At 38.1% G+C, this 19,664-nt stretch overlaps 1 long non-coding RNA gene across 2 annotated transcripts in view; it reads left to right on the top strand.

Annotated features, from left to right (window-relative positions):
- Positions 1-19,664, top strand: part of LOC309881382 — a 260,443-nt gene that overhangs the window by 101,032 nt on the left and 139,747 nt on the right. The window contains exon 5 of one of the 2 annotated variants that reach the window (XR_014318120.1): positions 17,132-17,404. The exons of the other annotated variant lie outside the window; for it this stretch is intronic. This is a non-coding gene — a long non-coding RNA (uncharacterized lncRNA). Of the gene's footprint in view, positions 1-17,131; positions 17,405-19,664 lie in introns of those variants that run through there. 2 annotated transcript variants of the gene reach the window in all.

Raw genomic sequence — 19,664 nt, forward strand, 5'->3', positions numbered from 1 at the left:
AGAGATGTTGCTCGCCAGGTTATAAATGGTATTTGTTAGTTGTGGAGTGGCAAAGCGTGCAATAGAAATGCCACCAAAAATCAGAGTCACGTTGTGCTAATTGCTGCTGGAATAGGCTCTAGTTCTGAGCTTTCTAGTGAGATTGTTTGTTTTTCTCTGTCCTGTGGGATATATTTTGGGTACAATAGCTATCTATTCCTGACTTCTAGTACCTAGAAATGTAAATAGCATTGCCCGCGTATGTTCTCCTGGCAGAATTCAGTTTCTCTTATTGCATACTTGCATATGGGTATGGTTGTTTATTTAAACTCAAAATAGGCAGTGGAGCATCCTAAGATCCTGAACTATGAATGTATGTTTTTATCTTTCAAATGAATACTAAAAGAATGATAAAATATATTAATCTTAGCAAAAAAATAAAAAAATTTAAAAATCACCCTAGATTGTATGAATATTCTAAGTAGGATCTTTAAAGCATTTCTGTCATCTGAGGAGAATACTGGTTATTGAATACTGGTTACTGATGCAGATCTATTGAATGATTTATATCTTGAATCCAGAGGCTTTTTTTTTTTTTTTTTTTTGAGAGAGAGAGAGACAGTAAAAATCTCCTACAGAATTTATAAAAAATAATTTATTTATTTTGCTCCTCTGTCTATTTCTAGAACAAGTATAAATCTGTCAGGCATAACGGTGAGTTACCAGGAATTAACCACTGTTCCAGTTTGAGGATTTCTGAGTCCCAGTTAGGCTGCCCTGTGATACGCCCATTTCAATAGAAGAGACTTCCCAACACAGCCTTATCACAAGTTTACATACAATCAAATGCTATGAATGGCAGAGGGAAATTGGTGTAAAAGGAGTTATACCATGGTATTTTGGTGCTTCCTTTCAACCTGGATATACTCAGTGATGCGTTTTCCTTCGTTTCACATATTTCTCCTGACACATTACTACCAAGCTGCTATTAAACAAACTCATTGTGGTGAGATAGCTTTTTCTCCTTATCACTTTGCTTAGTAGAAGACTGATTCTCAACTTCTAATGCCTATTCCTTAAGATACGTCAAAGGAAAGGGAAAGGTGAAACTTATCTATCCTGGGCTACTCATCAAGGTATTACCATCTTTTTTGAAATCCCCTTCTTAATTTGGTTTGCTAGTGCTGAGCATGTATGGAAGTTGAGGCTCAGTGATTGCATAATCTCTGTAGGTCAGTGCAACAATTACTTTGCCCTCCTTGCTCTGGCAGTGGCTTTCTTGCTTCTGCTCTTCTACTCTTAGAGAGAAAACCCCTGAAGGAGCCATTAAACTTTACTTGTGGTGTTCTGCACAGAGTCCTCCTTGTTTTGTTTGTCTTTTGTTTGTATGTTTTAATTGTGGGAAGGGGGGAAAAAAGGCTAAAAGCATTAACATAAATATAATGCAGTAAAATTGAGGTCAGTAATCTTGATTTTGTAATTTTGGATAAAAATTTTCTGTTGCTGAGCATAAAAACAACCACAGTGGAAATGACTCTGTTTTGTGTGTTCCCTTGTTTTCATCCAATCAAGAAAAATTGCTCTTTCCTTTCCTAGTTCTCTGAAATAAACTATGAAAACCATATTTGGTATTGCAACATGCAAAGAGATGATTAGCTATTTGGCTTGCTTGTTTAACATGTCTTTCTGGGGACATAACAGGTAATTAAGAAGTAGTAGGATATTTGTGGAGATTGTTTTCTCTGTACCAATGCTTGCCTAAAAACAAGTCTGCAAATATTTTGGTCCATTTGGAGAAGAATACAACTTCTCTTGCTCGCTGGATTTTTATTTACTTATTTTAGGTTAGGACAAGAACCAAGCTTGTAAATACGATTAAAATCTGATAGTTCAATTTTATTTTATTTAACATTTCAGGCAGATATCCAAAAGGGTATAATAACGTGTCTGTTTTTTCTTCGTCTGTGTAATTCTTCTTTGCAAGCTGTGTTGTGAAATGTGTTTTAAGCAGAACTCTCCTCAGAATTAATGGGGTAGTCTACTTAAAATCAATGTCACAAGATGGTCCTACATATTTGCATATCTTAATTATATAATTGAATTGTGTATCTTAATTATTACATGATTACATGCCTTAAATATGTAATTACAACTACTTATGCTAACTGCATGACCAAAAGCTTGAAATTAGAGTGTAATTACAGTACATATAGTAGTTGAACAAGTGATTTAGCTTTTTGTGTACTAAATATAACTTGGAAATAAATAATAAATTCCACACTTTGCATAATTATTCTCTCCAAAAATTGTACCAGGAAGCTGGTAACAGCATAGCCAACAAATGCTTCATTCCTCTTTACCTGAGACAAATGTCTAGCTTGACTTTTATACTGCATACCCTGCCAAAGAGAAAAAATGATACCTACGTTGAGACAATTCACCCCAAAAGTGTTACTTAAGCAGTTATGCAAATCAAAAAAATAAAATAAAATAAAATAAAATTCTACGTGATCTTCACCCATAGTATAAATTTCTTAATATAAGTTTTGTGAAACATATTTATTGGGCATGTATTCTGATTTTAAAAGACGTGGTATATGAAATGACAGTAATCTCAAGTCAAGATGAGTTACCTCCTTTAAGCAGAGCTGAAATGTGTTGTGTAGATCCAGTAAGTCAATATTTACAACTATATATAATAGTGGCTAAGCTAAGGAAAACCACTTAAACACAGCTTTCATTGTACAGTCATACCAAAATAATGTGACTTACCCACCCTTGATTATTCAGAAACGCTGGTGATCATGTCTGACAATTCCTTTAGGTAGCTAGTGACTGTGCATATTACCCAAATTATCATGGTGAATTAATAGACAACCTGGAAAAGAAGAAGAGTGGGTAGCAAGTGAAATCTGTCATTTGAAAACCCTTCACTTTCTGGAAGCAGTTTGTCTCCTTGTGTTCTGTTTCAGAAAAGTTTTTAAGCTGTAAGACACCCGTGGCATACTTCGTTCTCTCTCTCTTCCCACTCCGCCTTAAGATACTGGTGTGCCCACAGCTCCATGTTTGCAGAGAGTACACTACTGACTGGTATTTTTCCACCATGGACCACCGAGTTGGGGTTGTAGAAGCATTTGTCCAGGGATTTTGTAGAGGAAGCTAAGTCCACCCTATTCTGCCTGTCTGATCTATTGCAAGATGGATGGCTGATTCTTCAGCTTAGCTTTAAAGTATTTTAAGAACTTTACAAGTATTTTAAAATGGAAGGCACAGATGATGTTTACAACTATTGCACCTGAAAGAAAAAGAGGTGTAGTATCTATGTTTTGCAGAGTTATCAACATTGCTATTACTGGCAATTTTCTGGGGAGTAAGCTTCTTTATAAGAGGTTTTCTGCAAATGTGGAGTGACTTCACTCTCCTACAAGCAATCTCAAGCAACTCAATTTTCCTGTACCACAATTTTTGATGTGCACAAAGATATGATATGCTTTTCTTTAACGCGTAAGTATTGTAAGGGCAGTGGAGATTGCAAGACCTCAGTAGGGGCTGTGTGAATACCTTTTATAGGTAGGGATGAAATAGGGGAGATGGCTAAGGGCAAAACAAGTGTTCCTTCTCTTTCTTCACAAAATCAGAGCTGGCTGCTGTTCCTGTATGAAGCAGTAATAGGTTGTTGTATTCTCCCTTCAGGCAGCTGCCACCAGCCCTACCTCCTGCTGTTGACCCAGAGAGCAACTTGCAGAGAGGACAGGCCTTCCTAGGGAGAAAGGGAGAGGTCTGGAGCCCCCAAATGGCAAAAATCATTTTAACAAAAAAAGACTAAGATTGGTCATTTATTCACCAGGGCCATCGCTTTGCTGCAAAGAAAAGATCAGCAGGAAAATAGTGCCTGCTGTGCTTTAGATCTGAAATGTTCCTTCGTTTCTCAGCCCTGTGTGAGTGGATCTATTTGTGTCTGCTGTCCTCTGATCGTGACAATTGTATGGTAAGGGTTATATAACGTTTCCTGTTTTTATCCAAAGTGAGGTTGGTAACTGAGTAGCAAAGTGTAGAGTCACTTCAAATCCCATGTCTTCAGAATGTGTTAGGGGTATATTTCAGATATCATGGCAATACTGGTGAAGTTACATAGCGGAATGATTACAGAACTAACTGTGCCATTTTCAATAAGATGATTGCTTAACTTCTAATGGAGCTGCACATTAAAAAAGCTTTGGGTTGAAAATCTCTCTCTCCCCCCCCCCCCTTTTTTTTTTCCTCCCTCACTGATGACCTCAGAATACCTGTGTGCAGAGATTTGTGACTGGTGTAGGAGTGGTTTCAGAGAGCATCATTTGTAGTTCATTGGTGCCCATGGAACAGTAAGCAAGGGACTTATGAAAGAGCTCGTAACTGGCTTCTGCCAGCATTTCAGTGAGGTGTATTATGCCATAATTTTAGAGATGGGAAACCAGAAGATATGACAGAGAAGATGTCAGAAGCATCTTGGGGAGTTAAGAATATGAATTCATTGGACTTACTGAATTTTCCATTGGGGAAATTTGTGCTTTTCCATTTGGAAAAGTGATTTTCCTCAAGTATCATAATGAGCCAGTGGAAAAAGCTAGGACTAAAAGATTTTCAAGCTTCATAGGAGAAGTGGTGATGGTGAAGCTTACATAGCTACTGCAAGCACCATGGGGCTTGTCACCACTCAGGATATGCCTCAGGAACTTGTGCATGTCAGTTTATGAAACATATAACACTTCATATTCTTGTAATGTCCACTGAGTTTATCCTAGAACTCATCATATGTTTGAAACTAATATGTATTTGCATACTTCTTTATTGAGAAGCTCTAAGAAAGATGTCTAGCTATTATTAAAAACTATGCTTGTTTAGAGTATGTAAAAGTAAGGCCATTTTAATTCTTTTTTTTTTTTTTTTTTAAAATACTCTTAGTGATTAATGAAACCCAGATTGACTAATCACCCCCCAAACTTTAAAGCAAAAATATCCTTTGTGGATTAATAGCCACTTATGAGATTTTTCTGACATACTGGAAATTTCTGCAGGAAAGCCAGGGGCTCACAGAAGGATGTCGGGATTAAAAAGGAAACTGTTCTATGATTATATGGACTCTTCTCAATCTTGCACCTTCCGTGGCTTGTTCTACTTTATTCTTATCCCATGTTCCACAAGCACTTGTGCATGAGAATTATCAGATTACTGCTTAATGACAAACATGGCCCAGAAGTTTTTTTTCTCAGTCTATGGTATTTGTTTAAATAGCCCCATGGTGATAGGATTATAGAATATCCCAAGTTAGAAGGGACCTACAAGGATCATCGAGTCCAACTCCTAAGAGGATATTTAAATCCTCTTTGCCTATCAATATTATTACATTTACAAATAAAAATTGAACACTTTGTGGGGAATATGGCGTAGGACTCTTTGTTGTGCAGGTTCCCAAGACGGTTTCTGTACCTGATGCATAAAGACCTGCTCAGCTGCCTTAGGTTTGTAAAAGAATCTCTGCTTCATTTACACTGTAGCTTTGTAGGAAACCACAAAGTACTTTCCCATCCTCAGCAAAGCTGGTTTGTGACTAAGATTATGAAATATGAAAAGCTTATTGATAGATGTTAAGAAATAAAAATCAGAGCAGTGAAGGCAAAAAACAAGACTTGCAAAATGTTGTTGCCACATGCTAAGCTTTGTAGGAGGTATCTGAGTGGATTAAGACACTTATAATTGCTTGATACTGGAAATCTCCATCTCGGGTTTAAAAAAAAAGAAAAGAAGATTTGGAAATTTTTATAACATTGAATTTCTCTATTAATTAGGACATGAGCCATGTAGTCCAGTAGTTAAAGCCAACTGCTTGGCAATAAGAAGATCGTAGTGTTCTAATTATGCTGTTTGGATAATTTTCCATTGTCTTTGTTATTTGTTTATTTTGTTCACATGTGTACGGTGGATGCTTTAAAACATGAAAAGCAAATTTAAAAGTTTGATCTACCTAAAATTTGCCATACCAACTCTAGGTAGAGAGAGCTTATTTAAATTTTATTCTTCTAATTTTTCATTCTCCCTTTTTTCCTCACCTGTTCAGGTGTTCCAATAATAGTGCAGATTTGGAGATCTCTGTTCTTAACTAAACAGAGCTGATCTCCCTCTCTGTGAAGGAACAAATGCTTTTGGCTCTCGTGGTGCTATATTTCACAGAATCACAGAGAATCACGGAATTGTAGGGGCTGGAAGGGACCTTGAAAGATCGTGTCCAACCCCCCTGCCAAAGCAGGTTCCTTACAGCAGGCTACCTAGGTAGGTGTCCAGACAGGCCTTGAATATCTCCAGAGAAGGAGACTCCACAGCCTCCCTGGGCAGCCTGTTTCAGCACTCTGTCACTGTCATCATGAAGAAGTTCTTTCACATGTTGGTGCGGAACTTCCTGTGCTCAATTTTGTGGCCATTACGCCTTGTCCTGTCCCCACAAACCACTGAAAAGAGGTTGGCCAAATCCCTCTGTCCCTCACACCTCAGGTATTTGTACACACTGATGAGATCCCCTGTCAGTCTTCTTTTCTCCAGGCTGAACAGACCCAGGTCTCTCAGCCTTTCCTCAAAGGAAAGATGCTCCAGGCCCTATATCATCTTTGTGGCCCTCCGCTGGACTCTTTCCAGGAGATCCCTGTCTTTCTTTTACTGGGGAACCCAGAACTGGACACAGTACTCCAGGTGAGGCCTGACCACAGCAGAGGAGAGGGGGTGGATCACCTCCCTTGACCTGCTGGCCACACTCCTTTTAATGCACGCCAGGATCCCATTGGCCCTCTTGGCCACGAGGGCACACTGCTGGCTCATGGTCAGCCTGTCATCCACCAGGACCCCCAGGTCTTTGTCCTCAGAGCTCCTCTCCAGCAGGTTGTCCCACAGCCTCTACTGATACGTGTGGTTGTTCCTTCCCAGGTGCAGGACTCTACATTTGCCTCATTTGGTTTCTTCCTGCCCATCTCTCCAGCCTGCCCAGGTCTCGCTGAATGGCAGCACAGCCTTCTGGCGTGTCAGCCACTCCTCCCAGCCTTGTGTCATCGGCGTACTTGCTGAGGGCAGACACTATTCCTTCATCAAGGTTGTTGATGAAGATGCTGAACAAGACTGGACCCAGGACTGACCCCTGGGGAACACCGCTTGTCACAGGTCTCCAGCTGGACTCTGTGCCACCGATCACCACCCTCTGAGCTCGGACAGTCAGCCAGTTCTCAATCCACCTTGCTGTCCGCTCCTCTATCCCACACTTTCTCAGCTTTGCTATCAGGATGTCATGGGAGACAGTATCAAAAGCCTTGCTAAAGTCAAGGTAGATGCCATCCACCACTCTCCACTCTATGATGGTGATGCCATCATAGAAGGCAGCGAGGTTGGTTGAGCACAACTTCCCCTTGGTGAATCCATGCTGACTACTCCTCATAACCTTCTTCTCTTCCAATTGCTTGGAGATGGCATCCAGAACAAGCTGTTCCAACACCTTTCCAGGGACAGAGGTGAGACTGACTGGCCTTGTAGTTTATTTCCCAATGGCCTGTTGCTAACAGGGCTCTTAGAGTCGTAGCCCCAAGAACATCACCTTATTGTTGCATCTTCTTCTTAGGATAAAATGTAGTTTACTCTGCTGTCTTTCTACTGAGAGATGAACAGAGTTACACTAGTATTATCCCAGTCACTGTGGTCTTGAACCTTGCTTGATTTCTGCACTTGAACTTTTCATTCTTCATCAAGAACAGGTAGTACTGGGGAAAGGGACTTGTCTTTTAACTGTTTTGAGAGAACATACTGTTGGTGCAGACCCTTTATAGAAATTGAAATTAATAATCACTTCTGCTCTGGTTCACAGGAAAGGACTTTGAATTCTGTGGCACTTGAGTTTGCTTGTTTGAATACAGCAGGAAGTGCAAACCAACAGTAGCTAGAATAAGAGATGGAATCAAACAAAGTCATTTAGAAGTGTAAGTAGTATGCTTGACATCACTAATTGCGTAGCAACATTAATTATTCTTATAATCAAATAATACAGGTCAAATAATAGGTCAGAGAACTGATATGTCCGTAGATATTCTGTACAGTGTGCCATGGTTAGCTGGTTCCAAGAACACACAGTACTGTTCCAATTAATTGAGAGAATAGCTTGATACTTCACAGGTTGGAGCAGCCAGATCATTCTAAAGCAGTGATTATCTTCACTGCTACAAAGTGTGTTTAATTTCAAACTTAATTGTATCCACATTTCCGTTTCTAATTAATCCAGATATAGAAATGCTACAGTAACCGAACAGCGTGTTCTTTGAGGAAATATAAGATGGCACACTCCTACGGCACCAAAGTAATCTGATTAAAGAGATGTTTGTGTAACACAGGTCTTTAAAAGTTAACTAATTTATCATATGCTTACTATTCTTGTGATACTCTTTAATTCTAAAGATGGGATGAGAAATGTTCATCTTGTTGATTTTGTTTTTGAATTTCCACTGTCTCTAATTTGTCATGGAATTTTCAAAGGTGATTGAAAAGGTAGTCAGCTACTTGGTAGCTTACATTTTTGAAAAAGGCAAGAATCCAATTTTCAGTATGAAATTTCCACCACTGGTGTCTTCATGAGAGATTAAATGCACTAATCTTATAGTTAACAAGGTGTGCCTCTGCAGTCTATAGCATGCATTTCTAAGAGGGTTCCTGCAGATGGCCAATATTCACAAGAAAGTCAGAATGGTCTGTAAAAGACTAGGGACAAGTTTTTTTACCCATGATTTTGCGCATACTGAGCTGAAGGACTTCACATACTCCAAGGTAATGCATAGGTTTCCATGTGTCTGAACTGCACTGAAAAAAAAACACAGGATTTATGGGAGTGCTGTCTGTGATGATTGCTGTCAACAGGGTGTTGCTGTATTTGTTACCAATGTTACCTTGGAAAATTCAAAACCTGGCAGAAATGTGCAGTTTGAAATAGATCTGATATTTCTTTGTATCTAAAAGAAAGCCTTTTGTAACAAGCAAGCTGAGTTGTTGTGTCCCCCCACCACCTCTCCCCCATCTTGAAAAGCTGCATGCGCAGTCATTCTCATGGACAGAATTGTGATCGGTGCTTTGGGGGTTGATTTGGAAGTTCTGGCAATAAAGGCCCACCAGTGTTTGCTCAGGGGAGAGAAGTGGCAAAAACTGTAATGCTGACACTTCCTGTTAGTAATGCTAGTATGAAGTAAACCACGGTTAGATCTTTAATAGGGGATTGAGCTTGGAGTCGAGTCTCATGGGTGGAACCTGTGTGATTTGAGGAGACTTTGTTCATAAACTCTCAAAGGGATCCTTAGTTACCACTTGATACAAACCTAACAAACAGATTTTTATTGCCCCGCCCCTTCTCAGCAGAAAAGAGCTTGTGTATCCCCTTCCCAGCTGAAAATCTCAGTCCTGATGACATGCAGATAGTGGGAGGAGGGGAAAAAAGTCAGAAATGGCTAGAGAGATTGGATGATGGACTGAAAGATCTGGAGACAGAACTATGACAGAAGAACTGATAAATGCAGCGAGGGATTTAATTTCATTTCATCCAATGAAACATCTTTTTGGGGAAAAAAGGCGCTTTAGTGCTTATTTAAATTACTGACATTGAAATTCTATGTCTGAAAAGCGTTTTGAGTTTTAGAGAAACCTGACGTTTTCCTTTCAACGTGTAAACCAAACAACAAGCGGTTTAATAAGAAGAGAGCACCACCTTGTGTTAGAGTCTCTATACCTTGTAACACCCTATGTGAACGTTTACCCGAAGAGTTCAATCAAAGAACAAACATTTACTTTTCTTATATAGCGTTCTTGTGCTTGTGCAGTAGAAAGCCAAGAGAGACAAAAGATGCAAGTGCAGAGGTTAAGAGATGGATACCTGGACTAAGCGTCAGAATTCACACATCAGTGCATACACTGACAAAGTTTGGGTTGCTTTGTGAATTCAGATTCTTATACAAAGTTCAGATTTCTGGGATCCGATACTGTTCAGAAGAGCTTATTCATTAAGTAAAATTAAAGCATATGCAGTATGCACTTCGAGACGTAATTGAATGTATGCACATCTCTGGTAAGCAGTAATGAGGCTGATGACTCTACTAAGAGACTGTTGTTTGCTGCATGTACTGAATAATATCTCCCATGGTGCAAATGTGTTGCCATGTCTTTACTGAATCAGACATTTAAGAAAGTATCTCAAATCTATCCATTATTATTAGGATGAATAACTCTTCAGATCCACAAATACTCATTTGAGATATATATATATATATATATATATATATATATATATATATATATATATTTAATATATATATTTCTACTGATTTTTTTTCTTTTCCGTGTACTTCATTACCTTATGGTTCAGGTGGTGTATTCTGGGAGGGTGTACGTCATAGACTATAATTAATCTTTAATATGATTTTTTGCTTATTAAAAGTAAAACTTTAAAATATTTAAATGTACCGACTCTCACAAGGGTAGGATAAAACTGATACGTTCTTGCCCATAATGCATTAAAAAAAAAAAAAAAAAAAAGAAAAGAAAAGAAAAGCTTTAAATGTGTCAGTACACCAGAGTTCTTTACTGAAGTATACAATCTTCTTTGGTGACCTTAAGAAAAATGGATTCAAAAGCAAAAGAGCTAGGAATTGTATTTTCAGCATCTTTTAAAAATGGAAATTTCAGATGTATTTTTTTTTTGCTTAGATTGCAGGGGAAATAAAACCTGTTTTAATAGCTCTAACTTATTTTTTATCAGTATTGCAATAAACAAAAATACTTAATCTTTACTGATACAGGAATAGTAGATATATTGCACATTATTTTAATCTTTAGAGAACAAGCCAGGGAAGCATTCCCAGCAATATTGTGTTAAGACATTACAGTGATGTACACATAACCTAGGAGAACTGTGTTGCTTGACCATGGATGTATTTCATCTTTATTGTCCACATTCAGTTAATCAATTTAAATATGGGTGATGTTTTTTGCATTGCTCTTTAAGCTCCACTGCCCCGATTCTTTGCTTGTGAAGGAGACAGGGAAGAGTCGAGGATCTCAACTATTTTATTTTATACAAACCTACGTTGATCATATTTCATTTGCTGTAAAGTAGAATATTCTCACAGCCAAGTTATATCAGGGCTGTCATCTTTTTAAGATGATGCACATTTCAGCAGATTCATTTGCAGTTTTCTAAAGAAGACTTAATCTATAACTCTCATTTTGCATGGGTAATCTTTGCTTCTTGTAAAGTCCTTTTATAGATGGACCAGTGTTCTGATTAGGAGTTTTCTGAAAGGAACTTAGCTCTTCCAGTATGGAAATGAACCTGGAGAGAAATATCACCATATGATGGAGCCAGTGGAATATAAAGAATAAATCTCTGCATGCCTAAGTTGGTGTGTGAATGTCTGACTCTAAACTGAATTGGATTGTATGAAGGGAAGCAGAAAAACACGGCAAAATCAGTCTCTGAAGTAAAAAGACTGAAAGAAGTGAAGAGGAATTTAATGTATTTGGATTAAACATATTTCATAATGAATGAAAAAAAATAGATGTAGCATGAATGAAAAACAAAAATCTACTTCCATGAATTATGCTAGAGATTGCAATATTTAAGCTCTAACATACTTTTCAAATAATTTAAAACAGTGGGTAAGTTTCAGAATTAATTACGTGATCTCAGAGAAAGAGACATGATATTTATCATGGTCCCAGCAGTGAATACTGCATGCATACAGAGTCTGGGTCTGTATATAGTTATGCAACTCTTGCTTTGAGTATTTGCCCTGAACCATATAAACTAACCACAGTGGTTGTCAGGCTACATGTGTGTTCCCTGCTGTTCCCAGAATCCCAGCATGTGTTCCCAACATGTGTTTCCAGAATATCCCAGCTGTATACTATCAGTTCTGCTCTGAATCCTTTGTAATACATCAGATAAAGCCTGTTTTCCCACCATGAAGGCATGATAGATTGATGCTTTTGGCGAAAGGAGACAGAGATGCTGCAGGTTTGGCTGAGCATTCATAGTCAGTTGGAATGCCTGACTTTGTTATCATGGCTGCATCTTTAGAAGTGCAGGAAATTCAACTATTTTGTACAGCACAATATCTTGGACAAGTACGTTTGAATTTCCTGTGCAAAGATGTCATAGATGCCTACTTTTAGAGAAGTAATTGAAGCAGGTATATAATGGCTTAGTAAGATTGTTTTAGATCAAAAAATTGTGAAGAGCTTAGCTGTAAGAAAACGTTTCCATTCTCATATTTTAGAATCATTACAGATCAAAATTAGTTGGTTCCCATTACAAAAACATTCTCATTTTGCTTGTTTGCTCTAGTAATAAAGTACCTCTAGTGCTTTAGAGTTTGCTATGCCTGATAGTGAAAGATGAGAAAATATAAAAATAATCTTGAAATAAAGGGGATTTTTCTTACTTTCATGAACTGTTTACAGCTGTACACAGTAAGGGTTCAAAGAAGAGGAGAATAAAAATCCTACCATAATTATGTAATGTTCAGATGTTTATTAGGATAATTTGAATACATTAGCTGAGACAGTATCCTGTTGGTAGGGAAACTAGAAGAGAGATATAAAAGCTAATTCAATATATTAGCTTTGAAAGCTGTAAGAGGCCACTGTACAAGTGTGTACAGTTAAAAAAACAAACAAACAAACAAATAAACATACAAAAACCATAAAAAACTAGTCCTTTGAACTTAAAAGTTAAAAACAAAAAACAGACAACTATACATGCATTGAAATCAAGATACTGTTTCTCCCAAGATGGCAATATAAATTACAGTGTTCTCCTATATGTCCTGATGTATCTAACCTGCAGTTCAGTATGAGAAATATGAATGGCGTGTTTGGAGGTGAATTTTTCATATTAGATCTGTTTGGATAATTGCTGAGAAGAAAAGTCTTGTCATTAGCTAAAGCTATCTCAGACTTCCTTTGGAAGAGGTGACTCAGGTCTAGGACAGCCTGAGTCCAAAGTACTGTGCAGCAAAGTGGCTGTGGTCTTTCCTTGGTGTGCAGGAGATGTAGATTCATTTTTTGTTTTCAGTGAGTGTGTGGTCTTCCAGTCTCTCTAGGGAATACCCTCTCTTACTTTTTCTCTTCTTGTCATCCCCACCTGCTTTGCTCGGGTGGCATGGAGAAAACTTTTTTTTTTTTTAATAAAAATTGAAATTTAAGGAGGGAAAAATCCACTTGTCATGCAACTCTGCACAGGATATCTTCCACTACTCAACTTTGTCACAGATAAAGCAAGAATGGAAGCAACGAGTAATGTCTTCCTTGTATGGGATTGTCTTGTCTCCTGTTTCTTGCAAAGACATGCAAAACAGCACAGGAAACATGGAGCTTATTCCCGGTGGTAATTGCTGTCTTTTTACAGTTGTCCCAGCATGTGTTCATGATATAGCACAGTTAGGGAGATATCTGGAATTGCTGGGACTTATTTCTGATCAAAGCTGCATGCAGAGCTTAGTGAGCAAAGATGAGAAACATTACATTGTCTGGTGAACAATAGCATGCTTGGAAAAGTATCCCTTGGGGAAACTTGCGCCGATGGAGCACGTTGCCCAGGCTGCTGCTCCAGCCTGGAGCGCTCGCCACGTGAAGATGTGAGGCTGGCTCTCTCTGCTAAACCACTCTGTGCAAGGAAGAGCTGCTTATGGCATCCCCAGGCTGCATTTACCTTACAGGGCATGGAAGACCTTGGTCATGTTCTCCTCAGGTTCTTAGATATCACCCTTTGGCTGCACACCTTGGCAGGGAAGCAGGTGTCCTGCTCCTTGGTGTCAGGCTGGGGCTGGTCAAGTTGGCTATGATTGCACCACAGTTTTCTTCATCTGCTTTATCGTTTGCTTGTTCTTACATTTTGGGGACAGGAAAGCAGTTTAATTCTGTGCTCCCTATGCTCTCTGCTGCAGTCACTGTCGTGGGACTAATCTCAACTCTCCTGGCACTCAGAGGATGCATGAAGGATGACAATGAGCAGCAGGGATTTGGTCCCAAAGGTTATCCATTCCAGGGGTTTTGTCCAACTGGCTCCTTCCTGGAAAGATAACCTTCACTGTTTTAGCAGTACATATTTTCTTTAATGTTGTTGGCAGGTTCTCTCTGTTCCACAACCTGTTCTTTCTGTCTTTACCTTCCAGCCCTGGATGCATCTGGTCCTGTATTGGTTCATAGAGAGCAGACTTGTGGTGGGCTTTTATTTTCTTCTGCCAAAGGATTTTTTCAGCATCTGCTGCTGAAAGTTGCTGGAGTAAACAGCACAAGCAATATTTCATTGTGGAAGTGGTGAGGGTTCATTTTTGATACATATACCATAGCCTTCAGAGGAACAAACCTTGTTTGGATATGGAAAAACTCAGTGTTACTCTGCACTGCAACAGCTCAATATACAAACGGTTTATTAATGCTGTTTAGTGTTCACAGTCCTTCCTGCATTTTAGCCTCTTGTCCTGCTGTGCCCAAGACTGTCAACAGTTAAACAACTCAGTGACCACCAACTTCCTTGCCTTTGTCAAAATTTGAGAGGTTCCCTTTTAAAAATGTATGTTTAACTGTTTACTTGCCTGGAAGTTGTAGGCTAAATCCTTAATTTCCTATTGTTCCTGGTCCCGTTTTTGATTCACATTTTTTTTTTTATGAATGTGCTTTTAGTCACCGTCTTACTTCATGGGCTACACAATTTTTTTTGTGTGTATGATTTCAAGAGACACACAAGAAACAATAATTTGGAAATTCATTACAATGCCAGGGTTTATATGCTCTCATTAAGCATTAATTGGTAGTTGATGGCTATTGCTATTTTTAACACCATTAGTTCATAGCAATGTAATTAGTGATGCTAAGTACAGGATCCACATTAATAGCGTTACTAATTGTAAATCTGGAGATAGAAACACAAGATGACTGGTTAATTTCTAGGCAATATCTCATGATAATTGGCTACAGGACATTTGTGCTGAAGTAGAAAGGTAAATAATTTAAAATCTTTTCTTGTAGTTTATGCTGTACTTTGCAACAGTAATATAGTCTGTTGCCCATGTTTTAGTTGTATGAAATACAATGCCATTAGCATCTCACAGCTTCTGCAGTTATTAATTTCCATGCTTCTGAATGCTTCCACATAAACTAGCAACTGTGAATAAAAAAAAAAAAAAAAAAAAAAAAAAAAGAAGAAAAAAACAGAAGCAATAAACTAACAAGTTCAAGGACGTTTTACAAAGCAGTGTCAAATAGGTAGAGAAGAGAGGAAATACAATTTAGGCATTTAATTATATAACACTTACGTGGCAGATGCTTACTGAGGCATTATTTTTTTTTTTTTCATGAGATTTATATTAGCCAGCAAAAAATTAGTTCTCTGGTTATTAATAACACAGTAATTGCAGTATTTAAATTCTACTGAGCTGGGTTTTAAACAATTTTTGCTTTAGAAACTGTCATAGGTCTTTAGATGTAAAAGTTCTTGTGTACAGATGTCCAAGTGCTTCTCAACACCTCTGTAAAGGCTTTTATAGAGCCTATGTATCCAGTGTAACTGAGTACCTCCTAAATAATAAAAGAAAAGTAACAAATCAGCATGATCTTTTCGGCTCCCAGCAAGCAGGAGTACATGTCTTGATTAGATTCTGAGTTATATAAATAGTATAAGAACTGATATTAGAGAGGGAATGGATGTGTATGAAAGTGAGGCTGAAAAAATTAATGCTGCATCTTTACAGCCTTACTGAGACCTCATTGATTTCCATGGAAACCTTATCATTGACTTCAGTGGGTCTCTTTAGTCTGATGCTAGAAAGAGTGTTTGACTGATAGTGAGGTGCATACTCTGGTCTCGGTGCCATGGCGCTCGCCAACGTTGCCTGCTGGTCAGTGATGCTTTACTTTCAGGGGATTGTAACTGCTTCATGATTGAGACAGGCTTTAATTTGGAGCCATTTTCTGTGGTTAGGTAATACTGATACATGCTTCCCCAACCAGAGCATGTAAGGTGGGTGGTGCTAACACTGCAAATACGGATCTGCTGTAGATAAACCAATAAATCTGTAATATATAGTAAAAGCTAAACTATCAAGTTCTATGCCTGCAATTTTTTTCCCAGGATTATCCTCACCCCTTCCCTGACAGCATAGTTGGAAGCCTAGAAGCAATACAGAAAGATAGGTGTCCCCACTGGAAAGTATTTCCCAAGATCCCCTAAACTGATTTTTTTTTTTTTTTTTTTTTCCCTGAGAATAGGAGAAACATTTTGTGTTTCTGTCTTTGTTGCATACCTCTCCCCAAGCTGTTTTGTGTCACCTGATTTGATGACTTACAAGATGAAGTTCTGAGGAAATAAGCCTTAGTGTGATGATTTAGTAAGAGAATTCCCGTCTCTGGTCATCACATGATTTATTTGCTTTTTCATAGCAACATTATTTCATGGAGATAAACTTTTGAAAGCAAGAACAGTGAAGTAAAGATGTTTTTGTAAACAATAGAGAGTATAAAATATTTCATTAGAATTTCTGTCAGGGATGTGAACAGTGTAGAAACTATGAAAATTGCAGTTGCTCTTCCTGTCATTTTTCTTACTTAAGCAAGGACATCGTGTGTGTGTGTGTGTTTTCCCAATCTGTTTACCAGACTGTTACTGATTCACATACAAGGAGTATGGACATAAATTGTCTTATTTCCATATTGCTTGTTTCTAAAATCCGTATGTGACAGCATACTCACAACAAGAAAGCTCTTTGTTTCCTCAATGAGACTGTTCCACACTTGTGTACTGAGAACACCTATTTTCTCTATTCTTGTACCTAAATAAATTGCTCTATTTTTTTTTCTTTCAGATTGCAAAGTCTATAGTTACTGGAAGGAGAGATGGATTCTGTTATAATAAAAGGATTGTTGACTACATTTTCATTATAATGATGGCAATCCCAGATGACTTCTGTATATAGACTGAGTTAGCAAACAGTAGCTTTTTCCTTGTAAAATGATGACTTGGGTCTGTATACACTGAGTGTAGGAGGAAGCTCAGTGCTATTGCTACAGTGCTTAATAAGAGTCTTAATTTGTCCATTCCTTCATCTAGGTACTGCTTGTGAGCTAGGAAGGCACCATTCCCTTGCCCCATCGTGGATGCTGGCAGGTCTTGTGTCTGATGAGCTCTGTATCCTTTATAAGACCGTTGTGAACTCAGCTGCAAACAGACATCTCAAATTAGACTTGTCGCATTTCTAACATATGTAGATGACAACATATGTAATTGATTTAGCATTGCATAATGTACAATGTATAATATGTTTCGTGTATGTTTACTTTAGGATATCTTTATTTCTGCAGGGTTTCATATCTCAAAATTTTCTCAAAACAGCCATTTAAATATTTCTGTGCTACTTTCCTCTTTTTCATTTACTAATGAAAATATAATAAACTTATATTTAAACTGACCGTTTTTGAGTGTAGGCTTTATATATGCATTTAATCACTGTCTGTAGTAGGTAATTTTCCTTAATCAAACTTGAATGATTAGACTACCCTTTGCTTTATAGGGGCTGGGAATAACTAAAAACTCTTTAAACCAAAGACTAACTTGTTCTTGAGATTTTATAAATGGGGGGAATAAAAGTTGATAGGAATCACTCCTGGTTTTACTTCTAGTTATACCGATGGATTGCTAAGCCAGCTTGAATTCTAGATCTAAAAACCTGTCAAAAGTTTAATGAATTTAACCGTTTTTGGTTTGTTGAGGCAGGTGAGGAAATTAGATGATTAGGGATGGATCAGTGGGGAAATTAGAATATTTTTATTTTCACAGGAAAGTCTGCAACTTTTGAATTCTGAAATTTTTGTGTGTGTCATTTAAACTTCCTTCATTTGAACGCATCAAATATCTCACATCATTTCTTGGTGACCCAAAATCAGTGTGTTAAATTGCATAGTGTGTAGTGGAGTAGTAGTGTTGATGGGTAAAATGTCATTTGGAAAAAACAAACAAAAAACCCCACAACTATTCAGTAATATAGTGTCAACATGAACTGTTTGCACTGTTGATGGAACAGCTTGTTTGCTCTATAACACTAGAGATGCCTTCCTTAGGAAGGCTTTCACATTAGGTTTCCATAGGGAAAAATGTTCTGTTGGAACTGAGTCCTTGTAGAGAGCTGAGGTCTGTAAGGGCCCAAGGATGCACAAACAGAAAATAACCTACATGTATGACAGAACAGAAGTGGTCAGATGTGGCTACATTGTTTGGAGGGCACAGTGAGGTGGGTGAAGAGGGTTTGAATGTGGTAACCTTGATGTGCAAGAAGGCAAACCCACAGCAAGGCCTTAACTGCCTCACGGCTTTTGTGCGGGTCCCTTGCCTGTAAACACATCTGGTTTGGTGGGGTGTGTGCACAGAAATCTTTGTGTCTGTTATTTAGGACCTTCTGTGTATAAAGCACTATGAGGAAACTTTGTGGGCTTCATACTGGGCAGTCAAGCAATTGAAACAGGGCATGATACAGCAGGCATGCCTGTGGCCTGGACAGAGCTCTGTGGGGCAGCCTCTTCCCACTGAGGGAGTGTTGAGTTTGAGGACAAAGTGGCTTGCAAGGGGTTTGGTTATGCTATAGCTTGTGACTGGCAAGAGCTAGGTTTGGTTCCTTGCAGTGTCCTCTCCAGCCCCACTTTCCTAGAAAATTGCAGCTGTGGTCCTGGAGAATGTTCCAAGCAAAACTAGGGTGCGATGAATCTGCAGGTGTGCAGGATTTAGGCAGTTACATTGATCCATGACCAGGCTTCCTCAATACTGTGAAGGTACAAATAGCAATTGACTGATTTAAGGTTATGGCTCTCAGCTGTTACTATACTGAGACAAGTTCCCATCCTAAAAGGAACCAGCTGGTCTATAGAGTTTTCTGGTTTTCTTGATACTTGTCGTCTGATCACGGTTTTTAAAGTAATTACTGTGAGGTTTTGAATGATTCAAACTTTCTGTCTGATTCATAAATGATTTTCATTACTGATACTTACGAAGTGTTGTTTTTTTTTTTTTTTTTTTTCTTTTTTTTTCGTTTCCTGATTATGAAAGACAAAACTATAAAGGTTTCTTTTCATTAATTAATACATTCTTGGGCTATGAATGCATTTTCAGGCTAACATCCTAACAAGTGCATATGATTGTTTTGTGATGTTTGTGTATTCTAAGCAGTTGTATAGCTGTATATTCTAAGCTATGTATTCTATTTATTCTAAAATAAATACTTAAGTAGGAATGACAACACTATATCAGTGTTCCACAGTTTCTGCCCTTTTCTAGTATAGTAACTTCAGGTCTCATAACAAAGATGCCAGCCTGATCCACACTGAAGCAGAGTTTACTGTGAACCACTGCAGAAACCTGAAGTGAAAACTAGTCCTTCGAGGAAGTCTGGTTAGGTTTAAAAACAAACAAACAAAACAACCCTAACATACAGCTATTTTTATTTATTTATTTATTTATAAGTATGGTGCTTTGTAAAGTGTATCAGCCTAGATGCTGATAAACTGCCTTAACAGGAGTAAATTTGAGTTGAACAATACATGTACAGTTGTTATTGCCATCTAGTGTTTTCATACTTTTATGGCATTGAATGCTC

The sequence above is a fragment of the Aythya marila genome (assembly GCF_965140915.1).
Source record: "Aythya marila genome assembly, chromosome: 9".
Classification (NCBI taxonomy): domain Eukaryota; kingdom Metazoa; phylum Chordata; class Aves; order Anseriformes; family Anatidae; genus Aythya; species Aythya marila.